This window comes from Anguilla rostrata, chromosome 4 (genome assembly GCF_018555375.3).
Source record: "Anguilla rostrata isolate EN2019 chromosome 4, ASM1855537v3, whole genome shotgun sequence".
Classification (NCBI taxonomy): domain Eukaryota; kingdom Metazoa; phylum Chordata; class Actinopteri; order Anguilliformes; family Anguillidae; genus Anguilla; species Anguilla rostrata.
In genome coordinates this window covers 56,033,673-56,050,914 of record NC_057936.1, presented here as the reverse complement: position 1 = coordinate 56,050,914, position 17,242 = coordinate 56,033,673, and the positions used below count along the sequence as shown (strand labels likewise).

At 45.4% G+C, this 17,242-nt stretch overlaps 1 protein-coding gene across 2 annotated transcripts in view; it reads right to left on the bottom strand.

Moving 5' to 3' along the window:
• agbl4 (AGBL carboxypeptidase 4) overlaps positions 1 to 17,242 on the bottom strand; it is a 312,915-nt gene that overhangs the window by 108,129 nt on the left and 187,544 nt on the right. The gene's annotated exons all lie outside the window — the stretch shown is intronic.

Below are 17,242 nucleotides of genomic sequence, written 5' to 3'. Positions count from 1 at the left end.
AACATAGCTATTTTCCTGGGAATGAAATTCTCACTTTGAGATTACCACTGTCCCTCACCTGAGCCAATGCTTCACATGAATTAGGCGGCTCAATACAAATCAGTCACGCGCACGTGGCCTGTGCTGGTCACCGCTCAAGGTGGGAGTCAGTAGTGAAAACAGTGAGCCATCACACAGGCACTGTACGGGTGCAGGGTTTTGGCTTGCAGCATGACTGCCCTCTTGATATCACATGATAACTGTAGTATGGGGCGAAAACTGTGATTTCAGTTTAGGTAGGACAATATGGGGTGAGCTCTACCTAAATTATAAACTTGATGCTTACAAAAACATACTACTTACAAAAACATCCTATATAAGCTGAAAATAACTGTTTTACTGTCAGTTCCTCTGCCTTTCTCGGTCTCTACTGCTTGCAGCTATAATCTATATTTTTTTTACTCTCTTATTTTTGGATTGTCTGGAAATGACTGCTATTGCTTACAGCAAAACCAAAATGCTCTGTGTGTCATCAAACCATAACAATGCATCTTTAAAAGTTTACAGTCTTACCTACTGTACAGTTATTGTGCATTCAGCTTCAATGACCAATCAACAATATTCCAGCACTGACACCTGTATGATAAGGACCCCAAGCCAAGAGGAATAAATACAACATGGTGGTACACCATGTACACAAGGATACACTATATGTTGGTAATGAGGACTGTTTTGAACTAACTGGCTCTGTGGACTGCCAGTATTATGCCATTAGGAGCCATTTTAAGCCATTACAACATTTATCTTCAGAAGTACGAGAGCATCAGAAGATGAGTTGAAAGCGAGGAGCCGGAAGAGCTCAGAGAGAAGAAGTGGTCAAAGAGGCAGAAGGGAGGCTGGGAACGGACTGTACCGAGCTGTTTAATCCTCTTGTTTTGTTGTAGCTGTGCTGTGTGTTGATTACTCTGTAAGGGGGTGGAGTCATTGGGACATCATATTCAGAGTACATGCACAGTGGATCAAAAACCATGTGGATGTTCACACTTGGCTTTTGAACATGTGACTTTTTGAAGGGACGAGCCATTAATATAGTGTGAAATTCTCTAATCTGGCAGCCCTGGCCTCCCCCATACATGCACATATATCATTCATTAGATTTGGACTAAAATCTGTAGTAATACATTGTTAATGGTGTATAATGTACTTATTAATGTTTTATTAAAAATGTGTAAGTAGACAATATTCTAAACAGTCACCCTCATTCGCTGTATTTTCATTCATTATTTTTTAAAGAAAAGTACAGGCTATACGCAGTGCCATGGATTTGTGAGGTTCTCTTGGATGCATAGTGGTTTTCAGCTGAATTCATCAAAGGGTACAGTCCTTATTTTTGAAGAGTAACCCCTACAGGGCAGATGGTTACTACTTGTGCCTCTGGTTGTTTGCTCTGATCAGAGATCGCTACATGCTGTCTCCTCTCTTTGTGTTTGTCTCAGATTTTGTGCCAATGCCAATGGAAACAATGCAGTCACACAGCTTGCCAGCTCTGCCCACAGCTTGCAAATGAGTAGGCCAGCACCAGCACTGCTACCAGACTGAGATGACACAGGTCAGCACCACAAAAAAAAGATAATAAAAACCACTTGGAACCCGACCCAAGTAGGCCAGCCTAGTCCCACATTCATTAAGGATTATTGTTAGCTTTGCTTTTATGGTTTACTGGTAATTCACAGCCACACAGAATATAACAAGCATGCTAGTGATGTCTGTCAGATCATCACAGCTGGCTTGCAATCTAGAGCTTGCTTTCATGAGAATGCCACTTGATAAGCATACAGATATAAGTAGCCAGTTAGACGGCTAGCAAGCTTTACTAGGGAGAGGAGCGGCAATTGTTGTCATGAGCAATTTAATGTAAGGATGGAGAAACATTTGCTTTGCTGCTGCTTCTAATGTGAACAATAAAGGAAGCAGGACAGGGCAAGAAAGAGAAGGAAATAATCACTACAAAGACTTGATATCTTTTTGAATGGTTCCATGTTTCGCACATGATTAGACTTAAATTTATTTCATTCCAAAAAAGCAAAGCGTTTTATGACGTCAATGTACATAAATCTCACAACCCCACATTTCTGTTCACAAAAAAAGTGTAATTATACGAAGTGAAAACCGAAGTTCCATATTTATAACAGCGAATAAAGGCAAACAGCAATTACACACCAGTCACATTTTAATTCCTGAGGCGAAACGTGTCGTGTTTTGCAATGTGTTGATTGTCCTAACACCTTCAAGACTATCTGCCTTCAGCTTCTCTCGTACATGGCGCTTTCTGAAAACGTCTTTCTTTTCGGGCGCAGGCAGCGAAGAGAGGCTCGGAATCAAGCGAGGTAATAATAAATTTCACTTCACGCAGCGAATCGTCCCCTCGCTTCTCTTCTGAGCGTTTTCATTAAGGACAGCAGTCCGCACGGCTTTCCGCTGGAATATAATTGTTTGGGCTTAATGAGCTGTGGAGAAAAGAAGGGAGAAAGGAACCTGAGACTATTAGGCGGAGAGAAAAGTTTTAAAGCAACAAGGTAAACATCCTTCCGTCAAAACACGCAGGAGTTTTTTTCCAGAGAAATAATTACCCGCTCTAATTGGGCAGAGCAGAGAGAGAATGGGTCATGGTGCTCTTTAACGCAGAGGCTGTAATTGAAGATTTAGGTCAACACTGCCACCCTATTGCTCCCATTAGTTTAATTGTTAATTTCTTAATGTGGATGCAAATCAATCTGTCTTTAAACCACCCGTACCCTTCACAATTAACCAGTGCTTCAACGTGAAGCAGTCCTTTTTTATTTTTTATTCCAGGAACTGCAGTAAGCATTCTTTCTTTTGAAACATTTTGTCAGGTGAATTTCTCTCTCTTTTTGACATAAAACCTTTGGAATGGTGAAGGACACAAAGAAAGCAAAGGTTGCAAATATAAAGAGGAAATGAATTCGGAATTCTCCGTATTGGAGGTAAACAAAGGCCACAAAAAAGATCACTGAAAAAAAGAACGCCTCTGGTTGTCTTCTTTGTGATGGATCAATATGAGTTTAAGCTGCATGTGTATGCAGACATGCGCGTCTGTCTTTGCGGTGGCAGTGCAGAGTTTTCCCAGTAAATTAAATTACAAGACATTTTGGCTTTAAGGCAGAAGAAGGCCAGGTAGACGCTATCAGCCAGAAGAGATAGAACTGATTATGATCGGCTCAGAAAATGAGAGAGGAAAAAAGAGACTCATAAAAGAACAAACTAAAACAAGCTGTCTGCAAAACATCAAACTTTTTCTTCTTTCACATTGAAATTACTACCTTAAATAGGAAGAGGGAATTTTAATTAAAACTCAGGGCTATCTAATCTCGGTCGGTAGCGTACACCGACTAATCCTGCTTCCATCCAAATTTGCTGGGTACTTTGTCAGTTATCTAATTTCGCCTCTGTTATCTACAAAACTATCTAGTTACATTTGCCAGCTACTTAAAACATTCATTAGAGAATTAAATGTTCTGATGACAGCGCTTTGATTTCGCATGCAGATGGTGCCTTAATCAGCACCTACAGTGCTTCACATTTCTCTCAGAAGGCATGAAGCCATTTTACAGCTGCTGTGAACGAGGACAAAGAGGACTAGCAGCAGCAGGCGGACACCCTCCCTGGGATCCGAGCGGGTGACAATGGCAGCGGTAATGAGGTTCAGCTCTTACAGTACGTTAAACAAATACACACGGAGCCCGTATCGGATTACAGTTCATTTTTGTTTCGTGCTTTTTCTCTTTTAAAAAAAAAGGGGAAGCAGACAGGCCGCTTTCCTTTTTGTATTTATACAAATAAAGGAATATTGTTTTCGCTTTATTCATACGGGGAAAGCAGAGAAGTGCTTCTAATGCACAGAAGGAAAATACAAAGCAACTGACAGCATGGCTGAGGTCACAGAGAAGTCAAACGATGGCATCGAGGAACAACCATCTACATCAAACACGAAATTAGTCCTTGCTGACACATGCTGTTTCAAATTACTGTTAAGTTGGACGGCATCAAAAATGCCTGTTGGACTTTGAGTTTGATTTCAACACTGTGATTGCATTCACCTTGGACATTTCAAATTACATGCAGAAAACACACCAGGAAATACCAAGGTGACCACTACACAGATGCAGCTCCACTGCTGAATTACTTGTGCCAGTGGTAAATGGACCCATTGACTCACTGAGTAACTTTGTTGAAACAAGCTGTGGCCTATATAATCTTGCAAAACATTTTTGTTCATTGTCAGTGCGATCAACATTAATCTTTTGCCATCTTGTTCATATTCAGGCACGGAACTTGCGCTCATTTACTTTCGATTGTAAGTCAACTTGTAACGTCATCGGTTGTTGTACATAGTTGTTTCAGAGAGCATTATGGGAGTCTTGTGCGGTGTTGTTCGCTACCCCAAGCCCATCCGTACTCATCCGAGTGGTAAACACACACGAGTAACGGATGACTGGCTTTATGGTACACGTGAACACAATGCTGCCACTAACATCGGTAAATCAGCTGAGGTGCGAATCACCTGTAATAAAGCTCCACCAATCAGCTGAGCTGCAATTTCACCTGTAATAAAGCTCCACCAATCAGCTGTCCGTGTGCACCGGCGCGTGCGCATATGCAACATTAAGTTTCACCGTAAACCTGAGAACCCTTGAAAAATTTCATACTAGCCATATTAGTTTCATTCTGTAAATGAGGCCAAAGATTCAGCCCATAAAACCATGAGTATGATTGACTGTTTAAGAGTGTAGCATTCAAAGTATAAAATAAAAGTACAGTATAAAGGCAACACGATCACTGGCTGACACCAGCTAACAATTCAGTAACCAACAAATACTGATCACGCATTAGTTAAGCATAAGATTAACCTACTTGTGATAGTAGACATGTTAAGGGATATCCTTAACATGTATAACTGTATAACAATGATACATGTTTTACACTAATGATTTATGTAAGTACTCTCTTAAATTACTAATCTGCTTCAGCCTAGTCAAAATACTGGGTAAACTGACGGAGCTACATAAGCCAGTTCTAGCTCTGGAACAACAGATCCCTACAACAGCACTGTTTAAACATGCTGACAGCAGCGCCAATACTGAAAATGTCCAGATGCCTGAGTACTGTACCTAAAAACTAATAAAGGAAATGCAAGGTTTCCTGAATCACATAGTGGGTGGGGCTACAATGAGCTGCCAATCACAGCGGCTTTCCAAAATCAAAAGATTTGCTACAAACATTAAAACACAATGATTGACTCAAATTAATATCATATAGCAGCTTCAACGGTTTTTGGTTTCATGAAACCTGACTCTCACATCAATACATAAAACAACTTCATAATGACATAGCATTTCACAGGTAAATCTATGAAACCATACATAAATCAATCGTGACAACTACAGTAAAAAAAAAAGGTTTTCCAACAGGGAAACAAAGGCAGCCAACATTACAATTCTGTCTGTACCAAATGACTATGACAATAGCTAATGAATGGGGGCATTCTAATTATCGTATGTTTCATCAACTAGCTGTACAAGCAGTATAATTACAATCATAGATGAAATATTCATTGTTAACTGGAGAGGAGTTTGCAGTTGGTTTCCTAGCAGCTAACCGTTAAACAGGGGCGCTCAATTATGCAGAATCGCAGCCCAGTAATTTATTTCCTACCCAGGCGAGCGACTACTTTGTTCAAATGTTACAGTCATAATTTAACCAATAAAACCATGCCCCCCAGGTGAAGAAAACAGGAAAACGGTGCCACACCCCTCCTGTGGAGGGAGCACGAACCTTCAAGCACAGGCTACTCCATTCAGCTTGTTGTGAAAGATAGACTACTCCCAAAGATGAATACGCCTTTAACATGTTATTAATATGGAGGCTTTTACAAATGGATCTCAATATCTCTTTTTTTATTCAGCATACTTTGTTATACAAACAACACATTCATGCTATGCAGATGCACAGTGTGGTGCTAATTAGACTTGATTTACATCTCTACATGTTTACCTGCCATTGGATGACCATCCTCATCGGACGGCGACGCTCAGAATTAGAAGGACATGTTTGAACAAGGAGCGATGCTTTTAATCAGCTTCATTGATATATCAAATCAGTTCAAAAATGCTTGTAGCTCTGGCTGCCATGCAGTATCAGACTATAACAAAACAGATCAGTGCTACCAAGTCAGTAACCTCTATTAAGTAATGCTGTACATTGTCTTCAAAGAAATCCTCCACAAAAAGTACAAACAGCCTGGAAAGGGGTCCAAACAATTGTCGCAAAAGCACACACATTTCGTTTAAAATATGCTTCAAAGCAGGATTTAGCGTTTTCATTTTAAGGCACACACGGTGTCATCCATGTCAGTAAAAAATACTGAACTATTGTATATGAACGTAAAATTTTTGAATGTATATTTCCCTTTTATATGACAAAGACGCATTTGCCTTATTAATAACTAAACCGCGCATGAACACTGCGTGTAAAAAGAGAGGATTGTGGGAAGGAGGCCGAGGAGACAAAGGACGGTATTGATCTCTGGGTGAAAGGGATCGGTCGCCGGACGCCCAGCGCAGGCTCTTTGTGACTCTGAAACGCAAGTTTAAAGTCGTAGCGTGGCAGCTTGACGGCTTCACAATGGGCAGCGATGGGATGCTGTATCTGACATCCACGCCATCAGAAAAAGGTTATTTCCTTTTCAGCGGCTCCCTCCGCCCCCCCGGCCCCCCCCACTCCCTCTCCGCAGCCTCCGCCTCTGCACCTTCCTAAAATCAATGGGGAGAAGTCATTGTACATCTGAAGGTAAGACACTGAATAGAGATCAGGCTCCTCTTATGACAGAGTGCTTTTTGTGTATGTGGATGAGTGTGCTTTATTTCCTCTCTGGGCCCATCGGGGGCAGCGGGGAAAATGTGAAGATTGATCTCTTACAGAGGTCTTTATGGGACAAAAGTTTAATGTCTTCAATTCATAACAGAAATAATAGGTGACAGCAAGCTAAAATCCACCAGTCTCCACAGCGTTTCCATAGAAACCGGGGAAGGATTGGGAAGCGCTGTCACCATTACTCATCCGCAAATCCCCAATATTTAAACACATCTTTCTGGAGTGGCATAAACTTTATTACGTATGACAGGTCTAAACTTCAAACGCAGCCTGGCATGAAGCTGACACCCGTAATTTATCTTAGCATAATCCAATTATATGGGACCGGGGCTTAATGTACTTATCTTTTATTATTACATTCTAAAGAGATCATTAAGTGTCTGCTCCCAGCCAGTTGAAGGGGGGGGAGGGGGGGGAGGTTGTGGCAGAATGGCACTCCCTTTGACCAGGCCCTCTGCCTGCTTTCCCTTAGCCCAAAAACACACCCAGACAAACATGGGTTCAAAGCTACGACTCTTTACACTGCATAGCTGGATGTTTCAAACGATTGCAAAACAGATTATATAAATTCATTCCATATTGTGTGTCCCTAAGGTTTCATTTAAACTCATCTCATTTAATGTATTTATTAGGTAAGTTTTTTTATTAGGTCAAAACACATTCAAGGGGAATGTGTGTTCAGCACATGCTCAAAGACACTGGATACAGAACGTATTATGTCTGAGAACACCACGTGTGCAAGTGTCAAGTCAAGCAAACATGCTAGTTATAACAACATTACCAAAGAAAAAAATACTGCACATCTATAGATCACCGATACTGTCCATGATCTGAACTCAGCTGAAATAACCATTGATATTTAATCCCCCTTCAGCCAAAGACGTTCCCTTTTTATTAAACACAACATCTGTTTCACACAGGCCCTCGCTTGGTCTCAGTTACGGTCACAGAAGCCTGTCATTCCGCGCCATATTTAATGGATTCCACCACTCCACATAACCACCAGACGCTCGCAGCCGCGGTCGACGCGTGCGTCTGAGGCAGGGATTTCTTTCTGGATGATTGCCCTCGTAGAGAAAAAAGCGATACGTTGGATCAAGACCTCCTCCGTCTCGGACCCGACCATCACTGTCACGGAGAGCAGACCAGAGCTGTCGGTGCTCCATCAATTTAATTGGGATCATTTAAGCCCCCCCACTGAAATGAAAAACGCTCGGCGATTCAGCTCCAAAAATAATTCTTTGTTCTTCGGTTCTCGTGTTTTCTTTCCCTCCTCTTTTACGCCATTCGTAGCCACGGCCTCATTTGCATACGGCGGCTGTTTCCGATCCGTCACTCGCGTCGCGGATAAATAACAAGCAGAAATGTCTCGCTAACTCGTTAAAAAGAAGTGGATCTCCATACAAAACACGGTAATTAGACTGAGAGATGATGTTTTTCTCAAAAGAAATGACTACAGACAAGCACGCAGTAGAGATCTTAAATGTTCAAAGTATAGGTGCTAGCAAAAAATAAGGTTCAAAAGGAAGAAAAAATTATATAACCATATAAGCATAGACTATTTGAAGTCAACTGTACTTCTTTATTAACATTAGCTTCACGTTCCAGTAAATAACTGTGATATAGGAACTCCATCAAAGGTTGCCGACCATTAAGGCAGCTATAGGTGGATTTCAGCTGTCAGGAGAAGCGCCGCGGTAAATCTAAAAATGAAAAAAGAAAAAAAGTCAATAAGAATATAAAAGCTAGTAAATGAAATGATTTGGATCTCCACCTGCACACACAGCGAGGTCAAGCCTCTACCTTGAGAGGTGTGTAAACGCTCTCCCCGGCCCACGCCAGCCGGTCCCCTGAAAGCCAACCCCCGATACCCGCCTCCTGCCCCCCCCACCCGCCCCCCGCCTCCCCACCGAGCCCCCAGACCCTCCAGCCTGCGCGGCCCCCCGCTCTAATGAAAAGCAGGCCGCAATCCCTTTCAATTTACCCAGCCTGGCCGGGTGCCGTTAAAGGCAATCGACTCAGTGAATAGAGGCACTATATCACAATATGCAGGTGCAGGCGTGCCGGGGAGGAGAGACATTGTGCCTTCGGAGAGCGGAGCTGGCATCCATCTCTTAGGCAGCAGCTCGTTTACGGGAGAGAGGCAGGCGCTCGCAGGAGTTGGGGGGGGGGGGGGGGGGAGGAGAAGAAAGAAAAAAAAAGGAAAGAAAAGAATAGAACTGGAGGAAAAATGAGAGACCTTCACATCCTTCAATTTTCTGCTCTAGGATGAAGGGGGAAAAAATTTATTTTGTGCAACAGGGGGAGTGAAAAGAGTCTGGAACGGACAAGAGTATCTGCGCAGGGAGGATGAAAAAGGCTCTGTGGGCGTGAGAATCGGAGCAGGATGAGTGGAGATGTTTGCTATCAGTCGGCTCCAGTCCTTACATGTGTCAAGGAGAGGAGTCGAGGCAGTGGAGCTGAGCTGTGGCGTGCGGCTGGGGTGTGTGGCAGGGGGCAGGGGGTGGGGGGCAGTGGAGTGGGGGCTGCTGTCCGGGGTGGAGGGCAGTGTGTAAGACACCAGGACCAGCTACAGAGAGCTACAGCAACCTTGCACTGAAATGACCAACCCCCATTGAAAAGCCTTTCACTTTACCGGGAGTTAATTTAGCCATTAGCATTCCCATAGAAGGACAGCAAGCATAGAGTGATTGTATCAAGAATAGCATACCAGTCTGAGTAGCTGAAACGTGTTCTCAGGTTATTATGTGGTGGGACACTACCCATGATGGAGAGAGAGTGGCCAACCTCATTACTCAAGGCTAAGACCCTCTTTACCCTGACACGGAGAAACAAGGTCCAATCAGAGTGCCTCAGGATTGACTCTTCCAGGAGAGTGCACCCACGGAAGTGAACTCCTGACTCCTACCTCTCGGATGGCACTTGTTTACAGCGCGGCCGGACAATGACCAGTCCTCCTCATTGACCCAATCTCCTCATTCTCAGATTCAATTTAAGAGCTATAAATCTGCCCCTCCCCCCCCCACCTTGCCCCAGCACCCCGCGCGCTTGCAGGGCGGCGGTGGTGGACTCACTCTCCGCTCAGCGCTGCTCTCCGTGCACTGAATTGCAGGACGAAGGGCAGTGCGCTGCCTAACCTCATGATTGCATGCCTGGAGGGTTCGCCTCCTCCTCGTACCCATGTTCAGCGCTCGTAGTGCGTGTCTCAGGGAGGCCATTCCTGTTCCTCGGGACGTGATCTTTAACTATTAGTCCGTGCCCCAGTCTCCAGCTGATCAGAGGGGAAAAAATGGATGGTATTGATCTTTAAGGTGCCAAAGAGCTGAAGAATTGACCCCCCGAGAGCAACGTGATTTTCGGCAGTAGGATGAGGCCACTACAATTTTCCCTGATTGGACACGGGGCAGTTCGTTTACAGGTGACCGTGTGTTGTAACGCCCTGTACTGTTGACCATGTTCCCTACAAGAGTTGAACCAGGCAAGACATGTATTTAGAGGTAAAAACATTTGACTACACGTGTCAGAAGTTAATAAGAGTTCTGGAGTTAAGAAGATTTCTGTATATGCACAAGGCAATGCAAAATCTTATGGAAATGTGTAGATGCCATAGCGATGCCATAACAATCTGTAAACAATACATTTTGAGAGCTTTCTGGCTTTGTTGAAATTTAGAGTGAAAAACAGAAACTTGCATATATTAATCATTCATAGGATGCTGACAGACAAGGCTTCTGATGGCTATTAACAGCGCAGACAGTTTTATGCATGCACTCCTTGATGTTTACTTCATTCGGCTGGACCATCCAGAGCACATCATCCTCATCTGACATGGACAAGGGAGGTCTCTGTTCCCCGTGCCTAAAATGTCTCTCACTCAATTTACAACAAATTAACAATCCCTGAAAGTGAATCTTAAGCCTGACTGAATTTGGAGGTTGAGTAACTCACTTGTCATTCATCTTCATCCCTCCTGAAATGAAATACACCAATTTCCTCCCTTCTTTTTTCTCCACTTTCCTTCCAGAGCCTTAAATTTGGAGGCAAGCATAGAAAGCAATTACGCTGCCAGGGAAATATATTTTGACTTATGAAACAACTGCATTTTTTTTTTTTTTTTTGCTCAGCCAGCCCTCCTGGGAGCAGGTGCCCGACACGGAAATGGAACGCAGGCTTCCAGCTTCCACACGCAAGCACGCATCCATGTAGCCATTTGCGAAGCCGGGGTTCGTAAACATTCGGACGGTTTTACGGGCCTCCGCGGCCGGGATTAGATTTCTCGGAGAGAAAGCGCGGCGGCTGCCTGCCGCGCACAGCCTCCGTTTGAGAACACATCCCTCGCTCTTTGTCACTCGACAACTCGCTCTTCAGCAGCCTCCTCTTGACTCTCCCGTGAACCTGTCAGCAGTCCTTGCCCTTGGCCGCCTGTTCCGGAGAGCGCACCTTGTGGAGTCAACCTTTACACAATGCCTCACAGAGGCCTGCTTCTCCAGGCCCTTTCACTCTTCAAGAGCGGCCATATAATCACATGTAGAGGGTGCTGCAATGTGCCGTACTGGCAGGAAATGCAGCACTTACGATGCGTGCAGCAGCACAATGCCAGCTTTGAGGCCACGCAGTGGAGATATCTCTCAGTCGGTTAGCCTGCCACAGCTAGCCTTTCCCACCTGAAGCCTTTGAATGCAAAGCAGACCCACTTCCAATGAAACCAGTTCCACAAAACTGACTAAAGGAATAAACACGTTATGATATTTAAAAAAAAAGAAAATTAGTCCCAACTAATGAAGCCTACACTAACGTAATTTCAAAATAATTACAAAATCGTGTAACATTCTGCAGTGGTTCAGTGGCACAGAACCATCAGAGCCCTGGAAATGTATCAGAACTGTCTGAATAAAACCAGGCAGATTTGAATGCATATGCAGGGGGTGAGCGTATGTGCCATGTCTGTGTCCATACCGGATTTCACTAAATAGTAACCATGGCAGCACAGTGTCTCCATGCAGGATTAGAACCAATCAAGTTTCAAAAGACATAAAGCACACACGATGATTTTACTTACGATGATTTATTCCGAGATAGCCCAGGTCCAACGTCTATGCATAAATATTTAGACACATCATAAATTCTCCTTATTATTCCTTTCCTAGCCTCCTAGCATCACTCCATGGCTCTGTGGGATAACCAGCTGAGCATATTCCACCCAAAGACATCGTCGCCTCATCACGCCGCACAGGCCCCGCTCCATCAAAGCCTCGTTGCCGTGCACCACATTTGCCAGATGATCACTTTGTCTTTGATATAGAGGGTCTCGGCGTGCACTAAAGCACCTTGACTGTACCCCGGAGGTCTCGGTGCTCTGGATAAAACGCTAGCTCAATAACACCGGGTCAGATCAGCCTCTTTATCTTCAAAACCCAACGTCAAATAAATTCCTTGTTCTTTGGTTTGGGGGAAGACACGGCTGCCTTTGTGCTGCCTGACTCAAAGAGCGAGGGTAAGACCCAACCTCATTTCCCAACTGCATCCTTTTTGTTGCAGGATCTGATATGCTACGTTTCTCCGTGCTCCTCACAGAACAAGCCACAGCTTTTACCTTCTGGGACACAGCAGGAAGTGTAGATGATTGCCATTTTCAGCATTTTGTAAGACCTGGTGGTGACTGCACGCTGCATGCCAACTACTCTGCTAGTTTCCCTGGATTTTCAAAAAAAATATATATACATAAGAATGAGATTCATAAAGAGGCAGGCCTTTCAGCAATATAGTTGAATATACATGAATATTTAAAATGCTGGGACATAAAAGGAAAACCTACTGTTACAAGGACCCACTCTCACTGCTGTTAAGGAGCCTAACAAATGAACCACGTACAATTATCCATCCTTGTTTAACAGAGTAGACAAGGTAGAGACAAGCCCAATGCCTCCGCTCTGATCTCAACCATCAGCAACTCGCCACCAGTCTGAGTTTGACCTTCTCTCTTCACGGAAGGCAGAGCCGCTATTGATTAAATCTTGGCACGCGGTGTACAAACACAGCGATAAGCCCAGCAGACAGCCGCAGCGCCGGCGGCTCCTCATCATTTATTCCCACTAAAAGGCACCGGGACAAGGTCCCCCACAGGTTGTCGGCAGGAGACCCCTCTGACCATTAGGGCCACAAAAAATAACCTCCCCGGCTCAGCACATCGCCCCGCTCCTCCCTGACCTCCTCTTCCAGGGAAGCTGCTTTTCCTTTCCGTTCGTCCTTTCTCCCCGCGCGCTTCCCTTCTCCGGCGCGTCCGATTCGGTCGTTCACGAACATTTAAAAGTGAAGTCTGCCGCACCCCTCTGGAGGTAATTATTCCAGCAGCTCCATCACTACGGGGATGATCTGCTCTACGGTCTATTTAAATCTCCCAAATTCTATTCCGCCTTAATCTCACTCACATCAGGTGCTGAATTCCTGCTCACAAAGTGCTCAACACATGCTAGAACTAGAACTATAAAACGCACTTTACGAACCTATAAGATATTCTATGGTTATCCAGTGGAAAGGGGTTCTATAAAATATTAGTAGTTGTACATATAAGCTCTCACACAGATTTTCATATAAATTAACCGTGTTTTTATTATATATTATATGAGAACTTCGAAGCTGAAGATTAAACCAATTGCCAACTGACCTCATCCCTTTTAATGGTAAAGAAAATTTACACAAATGAGCCTGTGTGAAATGTAGTTAAAATACTGCCTACCAGCAAAATTAAAAAGGGCCCCTGTGCTAGGCTAAATAATACGTTTTTAAAAAAGCTGCAGTGTGTCAGCAGGAAAAGCGGAAAAAAGCTTTTGGTATGCCCTCTCCTCGCCCAAGGTTCTGACATACCCTGCCAATCCATGTGAACAGGGCGGCAATGTATGCGCCATTCACGCTGCCTGTGCTGCTGCCGACACTGCTGCCTGTGCTGCTGCCTGTGTTGCTGCCTGCACTGCTGCCTGTGCCACTGCCTGTGCTGCCCAGCGCAGACGTGAAGGCAGTGCGTCAGGTGAATCGTGTGAGCGACGCAGTCACTTATGTTCTACAGCGCCGTTGAGAATGAAAAATCATACTCGGAATGTCAGCAGCCCCATGGGTACATCCAAACAGATATAATCTAAATAATGCATTCAGAACTGTTTCACAAATGGCACATTTCTGTGCAGATGGAGACCTTATAATAAAAGAACGGTCACATTTCTTTACTCCAGGGTGCCATTTGTTGATATTGAAAGTCCTATAAAAGACATCAGTCAGAAAAGATAACGGAAAACTCAAAGAGAAAATACAGAGGAACTCCTACTAAATATATATAATGGGTGGTAGACCCTACTCATTATACATTCCATGTAAAATCTAAATTAAAAATAAATAAAACAGGAGCAACATCCAATGGCTGATGGCCCCTAGATTAATGTTGATAATGCTAAATTGGGCTTGGACCTAGCTTTACACAAAATCTTACCATTCACTTTTTGTGAAGACAGAATCTGCAAGCACTTTTCACTATTGGAGATAGCTCACCTTCACTTTTGGTCTACGGAAGAGATGGTTTCACCTCTATAATGCCTCCATGACACCACGGGATATTTCCCCTTTTAACTTTTGCAAAGCTTAGTGGAGCGTAGCTGATCTATATGCACTCTGTATTGTTTCATGGAAAGCTCAATCATTTCTGAAAAGTTGACAAACAGGGCAATTTGCTATGATTTACTGCCGGCACTGATGAAGAAGTTCAGAATTGCTTTAGTTGACAGAAAGCTTTTCATTTCGCCGTGTATTTATATGTTCTTTTTCTCAGCCGGGGAGTAAATTATACGTTTTTGTTAAGCCTCTTAAAGAGCGCGAACGGAGCGCAGGACTTAATGGGCAGGGGTACGCACCCCTCCACAAAGCTCGCAGCGTAGACCGATTTCTGATGACTTTTTTCAAATCAATTTCCAATGCCTTTCATTCTTTCTTTTTTTTTTTTTTTACACCCGGTTTCCGCTCAAAAAAGTGGAAAAACTCTGTCGGCGCTAACAATCGCCGCAGCCACAAAGGAAGTGTGGAAAGAGCTGGTAGCGCAGCTCTCGCACTGGCTCCCACAGATCAGCTTTGTTGACTCGTGTACCAGACGCCGGAATGGTCTCACAGACTCCCGGTGTAGTCAGTACAGATAAAAAAAATAAAAAAGTGAATAAGTGTGGGAAACTACAGCGGGTGGTAAAAACGTTGGAGCTCGAACCCGAAGCAGTCAATCAGGCAGAGCTTTCATTCTGTTTCCACAGACTCAGATCGCCCTGGAGAGAGAGGGAGAAAGAGAGAGAGACGGAGAGAGAGAGAGCCCTTCATACTTCTTTGCCAGGACTGTTTGCTGTTCATTTTTTTTTATTATTTCTTTAAAAAATCCCTCTAGGATTCTAACAAACAGAGGGAAGGGGGAACATCAGTGAGAGACCCTTGCAGGGACAAACCCAAAGCCGAATAAACCCTTCACAGGATCAGAGCTGGAGGCCAGCAGGCCAACACAAGGAGAAAGCGCTAGACCAGGAGCGCAGGACAGGCCCGGCCACGTGTCTGAAGCTCCACCCGGGCCCCAGCTCCAGAGGAAAACCCCTGAAAACACACTGAACCGGGGATCGGGCACCGCTGCTGATGCATCAACAGCCTGTCTTCCTACATCACAGAGTGCAAAGAGCCTTTCATCCTCTTCCTAATCAGCAGACGCCTGGGTAAGCGCCGTCCCACACAGGCGCCGAACAATTCAAGTTCAGCTTACATGCGTGTGCAACGGACGGGGATCGCGGTCGGCCTTGTTTGTTTATTCGTCCGGCGTGTGAACCACCCGGCGCCTTTTTTTAAAACTGCTGCTCCCTGTTGCAGGCATCGGTATGATTAAAATAAAACGAGTTAAAACAGAACACGGGAAAGAGAAACAGCCAGAGAAAGACAAGCTGTGGGAGAGATGCAAGGAGGAGGTAGAGAAGAAAAAAAAGGTGAAAGGCAATATGCAGTTTAAGCATTTGTTATTATCCCAGTAGTGCAATTATAGGAGACCTCCCCCCATCACAGGCCGAGCTGCTGCTCCCTCTCGGAGTTCTGCCGAGACAAGGCATCACAATTAAGGCAGATTTGGCGGCGCTGCTGTTTATGGCAGGCGGGCTGCGAGCGCTAGCGTAGCGCTAGCCCCCGAGGCTCTGCTTCTGTTAGCCTGCCTGTCGCTCAGTCTGTCGCTCCGGTCGGGCTGCTGGCTCCGCACCTCCGCTAGCTCCGGGGGTCCGTTCAGCGCGCGCGGGCGCGTCTGCGCTCTCTCCGCCGGTAAAACCTCCCAACGCCGCGACTCGGCGAGTACAGACAGGAGGTCTGGAGCAGGCAAGCTGCCCCCCGCCCCCCGCCCCCCCCCCGGCTCCCTGAAACACCTCTTCACCCGTTAAAACCCATATTTATGCCACATTTCAGCGCCAATGTCAGTCAGCTAAGCGGCATGTGCCCACGCATTAAAAGCAGGCCTGACGTGCATTTCGCTTGCTCGTAACGTTTTAAAACGCGCGTTATATATTTTTTTATCGGCCTTCGTTTTTAAACCACCCGTATTCGCATGCGCCCGCCGCGCGGCCGTTTAAAACTACGAGTTTGGAAAAGCGTGAAAACAAGAAAGCCGGCGTTTTGTTTCGCGGAATCGGGTTCAAGTTCACCGGCGCCGGGCCCACAGAACCCCGCACTGATATTAACGCCGCTTCGCACTTCCTGTTACCCGTGAAGTAAGAAGGCGGCCGAGGCTCTGACGCTCAAATGGAAATGAAACGAAGTAATTGTGTGGAGAGGGGAGGGGGGGGGGGCGAACGTGCCCGGGCTGAACGAGCCCTGATATGCACCGCCGTCAAGATCCGCGGCGCCTCGTTCCCGGGCCGGGGGGGGCGGGGGCGGGGCTAAGCCCTTTACAGCGCCGCGCGCTAAAGGTCCCCTCATCCGTCACTCATCGCCGGCCCTAATGAGGGGGCCGGGCTGTCAGAGACCCGGGAACACAGGAAATAAAAAGACAAATACGGCCATAAAAACGCTCCTCTGACCCGGCATACTAATTCCCGCTCTGCGTGCCGTCTTCCGCGGTTTCGTCTCTGACCTTGTTCTGCCGCGGCGCAGGATATCCCACAATGCCGTGCGCCGGGACTCTCGCACAGCTCCGCAACAGGGCTACCAGGCTGGAAGGTGCAATGAGGAAGCACGACAGAGCGGTATGGAACGCCGTCCTATACGTCGCCCTACACGTATGTCTTCTCCGGTGCTGTTAGCTGCGAGATATATTTAAAATTAT